The 12,425-nt window shown below is 43.3% G+C and overlaps 1 long non-coding RNA gene across 1 annotated transcript in view; it reads left to right on the forward strand.

Annotated features, from left to right (window-relative positions):
* The window catches only part of LOC144988579 (uncharacterized), a 27,092-nt gene extending 14,829 nt beyond the window's left edge, over positions 1-12,263 (forward strand). The window contains exons 2-3 of the long non-coding RNA XR_013652501.1: positions 4,630-4,739; positions 7,996-12,263. This is a non-coding gene — a long non-coding RNA (uncharacterized LOC144988579). The remainder of the gene's footprint in view (positions 1-4,629; positions 4,740-7,995) is intronic.
* The last annotated feature ends 162 nt before the right edge of the window (positions 12,264-12,425 follow it).

The raw sequence follows: 12,425 nt of genomic DNA on the forward strand, positions 1-12,425 counted from the left end.
ATGAAGGTAGCTGCTGGTAGAGGATGATGAAGACATGAAGGTAGCTGCTGGTAGATGATGAAAACATGAAGGTAGCTGCTGGTAGAGGATGATGAAGACATGAAGGTAGCTGCTGGTAGAGGATGATGAAGAAGACATGAAGGTAGCTGCTGGTAGATGATGATGAAGACATGAAGGTAGCTGCTGGTAGAGGATGATGAAGACATGAAGGTAGCTGCTGGTAGAGAATGAAGAAGACATGAAGGTAGCTGCTGGTAGAGGATGATGAAGACATGAAGGTAGCTGCTGGTAGATGATGAAAACATGAAGGTAGCTGCTGGTAGAGGATGATGAAGAGATGAAGGTAGCTGCTGGTAGAGGATGATGAAGAAGACATGAAGGTAGCTGCTGGTAGATGATGATGAAGACATGAAGGTAGCTGCTGGTAGATGATGATGAAGACATGAAGGTAGCTGCTGGTAGATGATGATGAAGACATGAAGGTAGCTGCTGGTAGAGGATGAAGAAGACATGAAGGTAGCTGCTGGTAGATGATGATGAAGACATGAAGGTAGCTGCTGGTAGAGGATGATGAAGACATGAAGGTAGCTGATGGTAGAGGATGATGAAGACATGAATGTAGCTGATGGTAGAGGATGATGAAGACATGAAGGTAGCTGATGGTAGAGGATGATGAAGACATGAATGTAGCTGATGGTAGAGGATGATGAAGACATGAAGGTAGCTGCTGGTAGAGGATGATGAAGACATGAATGTAGCTGATGGTAGAGGATGATGAAGACATGAATGTAGCTGATGGTAGAGGATGATGAAGACATGAAGGTAGCTGCTGGTAGATGATGATGAAGACATGAAGGTAGCTGCTGGTAGAGGATGATGAAGACATGAAGGTAGCTGCTGGTAGAGGATGATGAAGACATGAAGGTAGCTGCTGGTAGATGATGATGAATACATGAAGGTAGCTGCTGGTAGAGGATGATGAAGACATGAAGGTAGCTGCTGGTAGATGATGATGAAGACATGAAGGTAGCTGCTGGTAGAGGATGAAGAAGACATGAAGGTAGCTGCTGGTAGAGGATGATGAAGACATGAAGGTAGCTGCTGGTAGATGATGATGAAGACATGAAGGTAGCTGCTGGTAGAGGATGATGAAGACATGAAGGTAGCTGCTGGTAGAGGATGATGAAGACATGAAGGTAGCTGCTGGTAGAGGATGAAGAAGACATGAAGGTAGCTGCTGGTAGAGGATGATGAAGACATGAAGGTAGCTGCTGGTAGATGATGATGAAGACATGAAGGTAGCTGCTGGTAGAGGATGATGAAGACATGAAGGTAGCTGCTGGTAGAGGATGATGAAGACATGAAGGTAGCTGCTGGTAGATGATGATGAAGACATGAAGGTAGCTGCTGGTAGAGGATGAAGAAGACATGAAGGTAGCTGCTGGTAGATGATGATGAAGACATGAAGGTAGCTGCTGGTAGAGGATGGAGAAGACATGAAGGTAGCTGCTGGTAGAGGATGATGAAGACATGAAGGTAGCTGCTGGTAGAGGATGAAGAAGACATGAAGGTAGCTGCTGGTAGAGGATGATGAAGACATGAAGGTAGCTGCTGGTAGATGATGATGAAGACATGAAGGTAGCTGCTGGTAGATGATGATGAAGACATGAAGGTAGCTGCTGGTAGAGGATGATGAAGACATGAAGGTAGCTGCTGGTAGATGATGATGAAGACATGAAGGTAGCTGCTGGTAGAGGATGAAGAAGACATGAAGGTAGCTGCTGGTAGAGGATGATGAAGACATGAAGGTAGCTGATGGTAGAGGATGATGAAGACATGAATGTAGCTGATGGTAGAGGATGATGAAGACATGAAGGTAGCTGCTGGTAGAGGATGATGAAGACATGAAGGTAGCTGATGGTAGAGGATGATGAAGACATGAATGTAGCTGATGGTAGAGGATGATGAAGACATGAAGGTAGCTGCTGGTAGAGGATGATGAAGACATGAAGGTAGCTGCTGGTAGATGATGATGAAGACATGAAGGTAGCTGCTGGTAGAGGATGATGAAGACATGAAGGTAGCTGCTGGTAGAGGATGATGAAGACATGAAGGTAGCTGCTGGTAGATGATGATGAAGACATGAAGGTAGCTGCTGGTAGAGGATGAAGAAGACATGAAGGTAGCTGCTGGTAGAGGATGAAGAGGACATGAAGGTAGCTGCTGTTAGAGGACAGACTGAGGAAGCTGATTGGCTATGGAGACCCTGAAGGGAAAGCCCAAAGGAAGAGAAGATGTTTCACCTTTACACTGTCAGTTCGTCTAGTCGTTTCACGTTCCAGCAAATCCTAATTCATGTCTTTCAGCTTTTCACGTTTTTGACACTTTTTCTGCCTGTCCCTTTGGAGGTTTCCTGCTCGGTTCTCCTCCACTGCTTCTGCCTGGGAGATCGAGGAGTGTTTGAAATCCTCCTCTTTACTCTGCTTCTTGCCGTTCATTGCTGGTCAGGGAAATTCCAGTCCAACCCCTTTGGTGTTGAGGAATCCCCTCCTGATGCAGAGACGTCACCTGCTCTGTGCTGCACCTCACCAGATTACTGTGTTAGGAAATCCTCGGCACTCATCTGTGGATCTGGTGGTAAATCAAGATCCTCTAAACACTAAAATGCTGGTTCTACTTGTCGTCCTCCTACATTCAATTCAGAAACAAGTCCTATTCCAGGGTGCAGTTCATTACATGACTTGTATCTTAGGCTGTATTCAGACCGGAGAAGTCTGTTGGTCCAGACCGAGTCAGCTGAATTTGGTCTAGATCAAGTCCTGAACTGCCGTCTATCAGACATTCTGTTACGAACCAAAGCTTGTAAACAAAACCACGTGACCAAAGATCTCTTCCGTCATTGGCCAGGAATTACGAGGGGGAGCGAAAACAACTAGAGAAAGAATAATGGAAGTCCTGATACTTATCTTTGACACTATCGACCACAGTATTTTTCTCCATAGATTAGAGCAGGACATAGGGATCAGAGGATCTGCTCTCCAGTGGTTTAAATCCTATCTGTCCGATAGGTATCAGTTCGTTAATGTAAATGGACATTCCTCTCAGTGCACTCGAGTCAACTATGGAGTCCCACAGGACTCAGTCTTAGGACCCATCCTGTTTACGCTTTATATGCTACCCCTAGGAAACATAATCAGGAAACACAGCATTAATTTTCATTGTTATGCCGATGATACGCAGTTGTATTTATCCATGAAGCCTGACCAGAATGACCAGATAGAGAAACTGAACGCCTGCATCAGTGACATCAAGACCTGGATGACAATTAATTACCTCCTCTTGAACCCAGAAAAAACTGAGGTCATTATACTAGGTCCTAAAAACCTCAGAGATACTCTGTCTGCTCAGATAGTCTCCCTGGATGGCATAAGTATAGCCCCCAATTCCACAGTTAGAAACCTTGGGGTTTTATTTGACCAGGATTTATCATTTAAGGCTCACATATCTCAGGCGTGTAGAACTGCCTTTTTTCACCTGTGGAATATTGCTAAGATCAGAAATCTACTTTCTAAGAGTGATGCTGAAAAACTCATCCATGCATTTGTTACGTGGAGGCTGGATTACTGTAACTCCTTGTTAGCAGCGTGTCCTAAGAGTTCCTTAAGAAGTCTCCAGCTTGTTCAGAACGCAGCAGCTAGATTGTTAGCAGGAACTAGCAGAAGAGATCACATCACTCCTGTGTTGGTTTCACTTCACTGGATCCCAGTTGATTCTAGAATCAAGTTCAAGATCCTCCTGTTAACCTATAAGGCCTTACATGGAATGGCCCCGTCCTACATTAAGGACCTCATAGTCCCTTACCATCCAATCAGAACACTTCACTCACTAAATGCAGGACTGCTTGTGGTTCCTAGAATTAGTAAAAGTACGGTTGGAGGTAGAGCGTTTAGCCACCAAGCCCCTGTCTTATGGAATAAACTCCCAGCTCATGGAAGAGAGGCCGACTCAGTTTCTACATTCAAAGTTAGACTGAAAACATTCCCCTGTGGACAGGATTATTGTCAGACTAGTTAGTATTCAGAGAATATTTAACTTAATGTTAATGTGTTTAAATTAAAATTAATAACAATAACTATTTGTTTTAAAGGCTGCTAGAAGTTGAAGCTGGGGTAACTATGGTGCACTGGGGTTCTGTCCTCTTTTCTCACCTACTTCTACCCTTCCTCTCCTCTATTCTTGATCATAATTTATCATTTAGTTCTCCATGCCTCTGTTTGGTGCAGTGATTCATGTATTGTCCCTCTTTTCCTCTCCCCTCCTGGGGGGTGGGAGTGCTTCCAGACTCCAGTTGGTTCATCCGTGCTCCTGTTTCTGACCGTTTACCTCGTCTCTGCTCCTGCTCCTACACCTGGCTGTGTGTGTCTCCGGCTCGGCTCGACTTAGTATTTTCCTATTGAACTCTTTGTATTCGTGATCCTTTTGAGTTCATGTTTTACTTCGAAGCCCATCGAGACGACTGTTGTTTTGATTTTGGGCTATACAAATAAAATTGAATTGAAATTGAATTGAATTGTCTGATTCCAACTGTGTGTTTCACTGACCAATGTTTAATGTCTGTCTCAATGTCAGGTTTAACACTTTTGACTTCGGTCCGGAGGAGGCGAGCTGCACGGCGCTTACTGAGGAGGAACGCTGATGAGCGTTTATGACGTATAGATTGTGGGAAAACAGTAAGAGATGTGAGTCACGTAAAAATGGTTTTGATGATCAACTGACCACATTTCAATGAGTTGCCTTGTCTCATCACTGTGGTTTAAGAGAATTCTGTTAAGAGATGATAAGGTGGAAACTGTGGTTGACCTAAAGCGGACCCAATGTGTCCAGCCTGAGTACACCCTTCCTGTTTGACCACAGTTATACGCATGGCACGTATAGTTTGAAGACTTGCTTAGACTTTGGTCTTATCATATAGGATACCAATAAAATAATTAATAAAAAGCAATAATAAAACAAACAAACAAAGCCATTCATTGCTGCTTGCCATGTAATGACACCTATAGCCTTTTAATTTTCCTATTTTGAACCAAATCTCCACTCTTTCTTTAACAAAGACAAGCGGCTCTAAGGACATCACGGGGAAATAAAGAGGACTAAGCGGAAGAAAAGCACCAGTGAGAGACTAGATGGAGACATCTTTAAATTGTTAGTCTAGGATGCTCAACCTCCTCTTCCTCCCTGTGGTCACATCAAAGATCAGGGCTCAGCCCATAAACCCAAAGCAAACAGTCATCTGTGAGGAGGGAGTGGAGGAAGAGCTCTGAGGTCATTCCTGCACTGTCACTCAAAGCCAAGGCGACGCACACACCTGAGTCAACATCAGGGTGGGCGTGAACGGACTCGAGAGGAGCACAGACACAACAGAGGATGAGGCAACCATGAGCTCCACTGTTGTTTCTGCCTCCTCTAGGTGGGACCAGGGTGGGCAGTGTGCTACAACAGAGGGACGGTTGTTGTTTTTGTGAGTCACACAGATCCTCATGTTCACAAATATGGAGTGTTATTCACCATGCTGCCAGGTCCACACTGCAGCTGATGGTTTCCATCTCCAAAGAAGAAAAACAGATTTGTCAGTTTGGAAAACACCAGGAGACCTGCTGAACTGTAATACTCCTAAAGTCTTCTTTCAGCATGACTCAGCTGTTCCCTGTGATTTAGCTTGGATTTCAGCTGCCCCTCCTCTTTCCTGAGTGTTTCCATCTCCCAGCTCCCACGCTGATAAGTTTCATTGTGCCAGCGTCTGTGCTGCCCTGGGACTTCAGTCATTGTCCGGCTTTCACGCACACACGCCGCACTTCTGGGTGGTGTGTGGTCTCTCACAGAAACAAGCAGACAATAGTTTTGAAATGTCAGAGCGGTTGATCGTGTTGATCAAGACGAGGATTTTGGAGACTCCGTGGGACGTCTGCTGTCGCCGTCGTTACCCTCATAATGAGTGACAGCTGCAGCAACAGCTGAACAGGGAGGAGCAGACTGCAGCTCACCTGTGGCTGCACACCTGAAGATGAAGAAGCAGACAAGCTAGAAGAGCACGCCCTTCACATGTGCACGGCAGCTCCTTACACACGGCTCTGAATATGACATGCAAATGTTGGGCTCCGTTAACATCAACTCTATCAGGTTGGTTTAGCCTGACTAGTAAGGCCAAAAGTAGTTAACTAATAATGTTTAAACGTGCACTAGTAAACACTAGTTAAGTGGTGACAATCTAAAAAAACTAGTTACATGCCATTTCCCTACATGTTCACTAGGAAGGCTCCTGTAGAGCTAACTAGTAAACTATGTGTCCAAAGTCTCGTATTGGTTTACTAGTGGCATGCAAAAGGTTAACTAGTTGACTAGTGAGATGTATGTAAGTCTTACTAGTTAACTGGTGAGAGAGAAAAATTACAGTGAGCTATTTATTTTCTTACTAGTTCATTAGTGCATCCTTCTAAAAGTCATTAGTGAACTAGTGAAGAACTTTCTGTCAGCTGGTTAACTAGTGTTACAGTATGCTAATGTGGAGGCGTGATGTAATCCAGAAAAGCCCTCCTATTGGCTCCAGGATTAACACCTTCTGTCTCAGTGTTTCGTCACTGTTTGTAATTACTGCCCGCTGGTCTTTTGTAATTATTCTTGTAGAAAAAAGAGAAAAATATGTGAACGTTGCATCATCATCACAATAACCTGAACAGAATGTCCTCGTGGCCACAGAGTCCTTAGAGGAGGAGGAGGAATCCCTTAAAAAGTCCTGGATCAGCAAAAGGATCTTGAATCACTCCCAAAATCGAATCAATTGTTTCAGTAGTTTCCTGCACCCATTTCTAACATTTTCTAAAAACATTTGTCCATAAGTCCTAGAGACGAATTCCAGACAGACACACTCAGGTTAAAATGAGATATCCTTGGCATAGGTTATGATGAAGCTGTTGTCTGGAGTACATGTGTCTGTTATGGATCATCTAGGGACCACTTTAGGTATTACAGCTGTGCATACCTCAGTAAGGTTCTGGAAATCTCACGGTGCCATTGTTAACAGATGTAACCAAAAAAGAAAAGTGGCTCTTTATGTATCATGTAAACTAATCACGCCTGCAGTTTTATTACAAACCACTGTTCACATGTCATGAGTATTTGCACGTCACAGACTTCATCATACACCTTGTTCCTTTCTGGCATTTTGTCCTTATCTCTGTTGCTTCACTCTCTCAAAATAAAACTTCAATTATAATAAAAGCAAATACAATCTCTGTCTTAATTTCAGTTTATTTGGAGTTTTTAAATTGGTTTTGCTGCTGGCCTCTATAAGCTGAAAACGGCCTGCTCTACTTTTTTTGTGTGACCGTTTTCTCGTCATGACGAGATCATTTATGTCGTTTTCATGACATATTGTGGGCGTACTCAACCCAGGGTAGCAGGGAACTCCAGGAGGACTGGCGGCGTGAGCAGACGCATCGGAGAGCAGCCTCCAGCTCTCGATTAGTCCGCTCAGTCAGCTCAGGCCTTGTTCCTGAGCTGCCAGGATGAGTGCTTCGGTGCTGTCCTGTAGGCCAGCCCTTTCTAGCCATTGGTAGGACTTCTTGATATCAGCCACTTCATGTTATGGTCCGGTGGTACATCCCATGCAGGGGTTTGCCCTCCCATGAGGATCTGTCCTCCAGCACTGTATCCTCTGCTCTCCATTGTCTGAGACATGTTGTATGAGACATGATGTATTCATGCATCTTGGATGTTTCATCCTGGATAGTGGCTTCTACGCTCACTAGTCCTCGGCTTCCTTCCCTGCAGCTAGCATACAGTCTATATTAGATCTTTTTGCAAAGTAAATGCTGAATATTTAACTACAATGTCTTCTTTTTCATCTCAGTAAAATAATATTGTCACAGTATAACACATTTATTGTTTGTGTTCCTTTTTAACTGAATAATAATCTGTCTTTACTTTTGTTCCATTCAGGTGGACTCAGATGCTACGAAGCGACTTGCTGATGAGGAACTTTCTATCCTTTCCTGTTATGGAGACTGCAGTTTTTGGGTTGGATGAACCCCCAAAATCATACATTTAAACAAGTGAGAAGACCTACGGCAGGCGGGATAAGAGAAATGACAGTACACAAAAACGACGTGGTTTGCGCCTTGTTGGAAAAGAAAAAAAAGCTTTTTTCCCAAATGGAAAATCAAGAAAAGGCTGTGTTGAGGGTTTGACTTCATGTTGTGTCTCACGGGTTGGGAAGACCAACTATCAGATGACATTACAGATGGAACTTTGTATGAAGAGAAAAACCACAAGCAGCTGAGAATTGATCTTTGTTCAACGAAAAAAGACGGTTGTGAATTGGATCCCAGTGATCTCCCAGAGGAACTTCGCTCAAATGAGACTTTAGGTCATCCTGAAAGAGCTGCGAGTGAAAAGGGGTTCAATCCCAGCGGTGTCCACCTTCACACCAATGAACACACCTTCTTCTAGTACATCGACATTTGCACAATCCGAAAATACAACTTCTTCCACATTTCTGGATGTATGTCAGCCAGTGAGATGAATTATAGAAGGTGAGAGAAAAGTTAAGCTTTTTGGAGAAAATCTAAATGTGACTTCAGAAGATCTGACCGTCACTTTGATTTACACCCCTTTGGAAGACGATGTGGTCCAGGACGGTGCTGTTTGAACCACTTTGCATATGGATCCAACTGTTCACAGACCAAACATGAACAACAGACACAGATGGAATCAAACATGTCATTGCTTTAGGAAACCTGAGCCAGGATTCAACCAACACTACTGAGATTCTTTGTGAATGCAGAAAGCATAGTGGAAAGGCAAGTGATCGTGATCTGCCAATCAAACTGCTGAATGGACGTGACTGAAGCTTTTGCTGACAGAAACATACTGGAAGCAAACGTTTCTTTCAGGCGTGCGCTTCATGAGGGAGAAATTGAAGCTGGTGTTGGGGATGGGCTTCCCAAAGACATTTTGTTTTAGAATGACTTTCATTTGACCAAAACATGTGGAACTACCCATGAGATTCCTACGTCACACTTTCTGAGAAAAAGCGAGGGCTTCAGTTGCTCGTGTTTTGGCTTTTGGTTGGCATAATTTCACATATTCATGTGTCCAGCATGTGTCCCTCTCTCCGTGAAGCTTTTGGTTTGAGCTAACTCCATGACAGTCTGACTGAAGCATATATCAACTGTGTCAGCCCTACTGGGAGGACGTTTTGAAGGAAGCAATCAACAACTTTAAGGAAGAAGACCAGGATGAACTCCTTAGCGTCCTAAAGTTACAACTGCTGTGTTCTTCCAACAGACAAGACTGTCAAAAATGTGCAGACATTTCAAACAAAGAAATGGTTCAAGAACCAGGATAAAGTGCTGGCAGCCAGTTCTTCAATCCGTTGGTGAATCAATTGGCTGTGAAGGACTGAACAAGATCTTAGAGTCAAAGACCAACAGCAAGAAGCATCACCAAATCCATCAGGTTCCTGAGCATCATGATATTGATACACACACACAAGACCTGCAAACATTAAATAATTACAACTGCAGCTACACATAATAAAATATAAAATAATATGTAATCAACTATAAATGATGTTCTCGTGGGCCACATAAAGTGACACGGCGGGCCACATTTAGCCCCCGGGCCTTGAGTTTGACATGTGCTGTAGAGTAACGTCTGTCCACTTGTGTTCCAAGTTTCTGTTGTTCCGGTTACCAATGTGTGTTTTTTTATATAATAATATAGAATATTTGGTAATTCTGTAACTGGATCTTCTTTTTTAGGTGTGCATTATCAGTTTTGAACCCACACCCTGCAGCCAATAAAAATAGAGTATTAGCCGAGACCATGGTATCCATCCATCCATTTTCTTAACCCGTTTGATCCCTTTTTGGGATCATGCAGCTGCCAGAGCCTAACCCAGCTACTGTTGGGTGATGGTGGGGTACACCCTGGATGGGTCGCCAGCCTGTTGCAGGGCCACACAGAGACGCATCCATACACACTCACACCTGGGGATAACCTATGAAGCATGATTTTGGACTGTAGGAGGAAGCTGGAGAAAACCTACGCATGCATGGGAAGAACATGCAAACTCCACACAGAAAGGTCTTGGCTGGGATTTTTCACAGCCTTCCTGCTGTGAGGTGAGAGAGAGCGCTAACCACTACAGCATCCTGCAGCCCATCCCAAAAACCTAAAAATTACAATCATGTGATGTGAAAACATTTTTGTAACCCTTGTTCTATCCTAGGCACTTACCGTTGGGTCATCTAGACCCACTAGACAGTGCTCTGAACCTTTTTTCTTCAATGATTTGTGATCTTCACTGGTGTCCATGGATTCCAGGAAATCTTTCCACCTTTATCCACCTTTGTCATGGTAGGGAGAACACCTCAATGGAAGGGGGGGTCATCTAAGATAGCACAAGGGTTACTCACTTTTTATGGCATTTGGATGAGATCACAAACTCACAATACTTTGTTTCTGTTCAAAGTCAGATTGATGACACACACAGATACACAAAGGAGTGTGTTATCAGAACATTCAAATGCACATCATCATCATCATCATCATCATCATCAAGGCCCCCCAAGTGTGGGCTGAACTTTTGGCACAGAAACGTCTCTGACATCAGATTAGCTGGAGCCTCCTGCTGCTGTCCCATTATTCTGACACCCTCATTTTTCTGTTGCCCACCCAACAGCAACAACTAGATCAATTGTTGGGAGAGTTGACTGAAGGCGAAGAGGGGAGTGGGGGGGTGAGTCAGTGTCTTGGAATCCATGATGTACTGGACTGGGCTTTGTGTTGGGATGGGGAAACCCAGGCCCACCATCCGGTCCCTGCTGCCGTCTGACAGGGATCAGGTCATGCCGGCGGACCCCAGGTCTGCATGCAGACTGGTGAGACTCAGATGAAAAGAACCTTACAGTCCAGCTTCTCAGCTGAAGACGGTCATACATTCAAGCCTTGACACGGACCGCTCTCTCTCTCTCTCTCTCTCTCTCTCTCTCTCTCTCTGTGCACAGTCAGCACTTCCCTGAATTTGGAAGCAAAACAAAGCAAGTATTTTCAACAGAAATGGAAAACTGTTGAACCAGTTGAAAAAGTGCTTGGTGTCAGATTGGAGAACCAAAGAAACAAATGTGGTGGAACTTACAAACAGGATGGTGTAACTCAGAGGTGGGCACTGAGGGCCGCATTCCTGCATGTTTTCCAGCATACCCTGCTCTGGCATGTTCTAATTGGCTGGACACACCTGAACTAGGTAATCAGCCATGAGTAGGGAAAGGCTATCTTAAAATCATGCAGACACACCGGCCCTCGAGGCCTGGAATTGCCCACCCCTGGTGTAACTGATCAGTTTGCATGTGTTCCCAGACCCTGCTGACTATTCTCAGAAATGCTAATCTTGCAGATATGTTAACATCTAGCTACCTTTTCAAGGATGGGGTATATTTAGGATGGGCTCTATGTGAAGAGCCATTCGCTTTGTACTGGTATCTTTAATTATTTCTACTGCAGATAGTTGATATTGTGTTAGCTCCGGTTATAACAGATGGTCTGAAACACAATCGTGGAGCATCATAAGGTTTTTAAACATCTGTTTCCGTCCAGAAACCTCTAGCCTAAACATCATTTATCCACGACGTATCAGGAATATTCTACACCTGTGGTCAATGTGATATGAGGCAAAGCACAACTTTTTTTTAAAAACCCAACTGAAAAGTTTCGAAAATGTCACCAAGACATTAGCTAAAAAGCACCAGAGATTCATGGCCTTGCATTGGGAAGCTTTTAGTCACTTAGGACTGGTCAAGAACATTTGTCTCAGCTTAAAGATATGAAAGAGGGTCCTGAAGTTGCTGCCAAATTAAACACAGCAATGCCCACTAGTGTTCTGTCAGTGAAGTGGGAAAAACACCACTTCACAAATCTAAACACTTCATTCATTTATGTAAATTGAAAAACACATGCCCCTTTGTTTTGTATCTTTTTGATTTATTTCTCTGATTATTTTAAGTGTCTTAAATGCATTTCAAACAAAAACAAGAAAACTACAGTAATGTATCTAAATTGATCAAAACTATTGTTTAAATTGTTGCCTTGCCATCTTGCCTTGTCCCTTTATGTATTTTTATTTTGGTGTATTTTTTTGTATGCACATTTCAAAGGTTTGCTCACCTTAACTTGGTTTGTATATAAAATAAATAAATCTGACCTAATAGTATGTATTGAGGTAGCTAATGAGATGCCAGTATTTTATAAATCCACGTAATTTTTTTTTAAAGATAACCAAGTTATTTCTGTCATTAATAATAATACTAAGAATATTGATGATAATGATGATAACAATTTATGTTATGTATATAATAAAAATAATATTA

This window comes from Oryzias latipes, chromosome 21 (assembly GCF_053564925.1).
Source record: "Oryzias latipes strain Hd-rR chromosome 21, Olatipes_Hd-rR_3.1".
In the NCBI taxonomy this organism is placed as follows: domain Eukaryota; kingdom Metazoa; phylum Chordata; class Actinopteri; order Beloniformes; family Adrianichthyidae; genus Oryzias; species Oryzias latipes.